General features: G+C 38.4%; 1 non-coding gene across 1 annotated transcript; it reads right to left on the bottom strand.

Moving 5' to 3' along the window:
- Positions 1-601: 601 nt before the first annotated feature.
- On the bottom strand, positions 602-674 carry trnak-uuu. Its single transcript has one exon. It is a non-coding gene; the product is annotated as a tRNA-Lys (tRNA).
- Positions 675-1336: the final 662 nt, after the last annotated feature.

Genomic DNA, 1336 nt, shown 5'->3' with positions numbered 1-1336 from the left:
TGAATTAATTTGATAGTAATTTCATAAGTTTATAAGGACAAACACAGTATTCACTTGGCCCAAACATCATTACAGTTGTTGTAAACTAATAGCCCACCAATTTACTCCACTAATACATAAGAAACTTTGCCAGCTCAGACTTCTCCACCTTTCAAAAGATCCTCCAAAATTGATCCTCGTTTTATTCTATGTTTGGCCGTTTGCTTATTTAGCAGGATGCCGAGGCTTTTTAGGTTTTTCTGAAACTATTTCTGGTCCGGTTCTTTTACTAGTAGTTTAGAATGAATACCAGTTGTTGTTGTTAGGTAACCGTGGGGAGTCGTATATGATTGGTTAAGGAACCAGGAAGTTGGAAAGAGCAACACGGTGCACCCAAGTTATTCCTGCATGGAACTCTTATTTTGAAGGACAAAAGCTTGACAAAAACAGTGTTGATATAGGAGACAGATTGTTTATAGGGAAGCTTCCTTTTATCCCTCACAGCAAATGAGAACATTTTAAATTATTTTTAAGGAAAAAACCTCAACTATTCAGCCTTTAAGGGCCAAGGAAAGAGGGAATGGTGGGGCTGAGCAATGAAGTGAGAAAGATCTTTTCTATACGCCTGAACAGGGACTTGAACCCTGGACCCTCAGATTAAAAGTCTGATGCTCTGCCATCTGAGCTACCCAGGCCCTTATAAGGTAGTTTCCTTTACTTTTTGTACCTTTGTGTTTGTCTTTGTGGTCAAGGAGCTGCAGAACAGGGGTCCTTTATCTTCTATTACAAAGTGACACATAAAGTTTGAAAGATCCAGTTTATCAGAAAAGCCAGTGTCGCAAAAGTTGTGATGGTGCTTCAACTAAGGTGGTACTGAAGTTGAGCTAGACCCAAGAAAACGAGGAAGACACCAAGAGATGGGTTCTACTGACCATTTGCTCCCATTTGCTGTCACTGCAAAATCACCAGAATACATGAAACGAGCAAATCAAATCAAATCAAACTTTATTTATATAGCACCTTTCATACATAAAAATAGCAACTCAAGGTGCTTTACAGAGAATAAAATAAAATCCCCCAGAACCCCAACCCAATAACAACAAGGCCACCCCCAACCCCTTCCATTCAGCACACACACAACCCAGAGGGTAAAAGCAAGTTAAGAGGAAACGCTGTCTTAAATTCTGGAGTCTTGTAGTGTGGGGAAACACTGAGATAAAACACTATAAAACAAAATCTAAACAATCTAAAAAAGCAACCCTGGGTATAAAAATAATATTTCTCAGTCCCATAAAATAAGAAAACCCACGAAATAAGAGAATACAAAATGATGAAACAAATACATAAATGATAGAGG

The sequence above is a fragment of the Melanotaenia boesemani genome, chromosome 24 (assembly GCF_017639745.1).
Source record: "Melanotaenia boesemani isolate fMelBoe1 chromosome 24, fMelBoe1.pri, whole genome shotgun sequence".
Lineage (NCBI taxonomy): Eukaryota > Metazoa > Chordata > Actinopteri > Atheriniformes > Melanotaeniidae > Melanotaenia > Melanotaenia boesemani.
The sequence above is the reverse complement of the archived record's forward strand: the minus strand, read 5'-3'. Positions and strand labels throughout refer to the sequence as shown.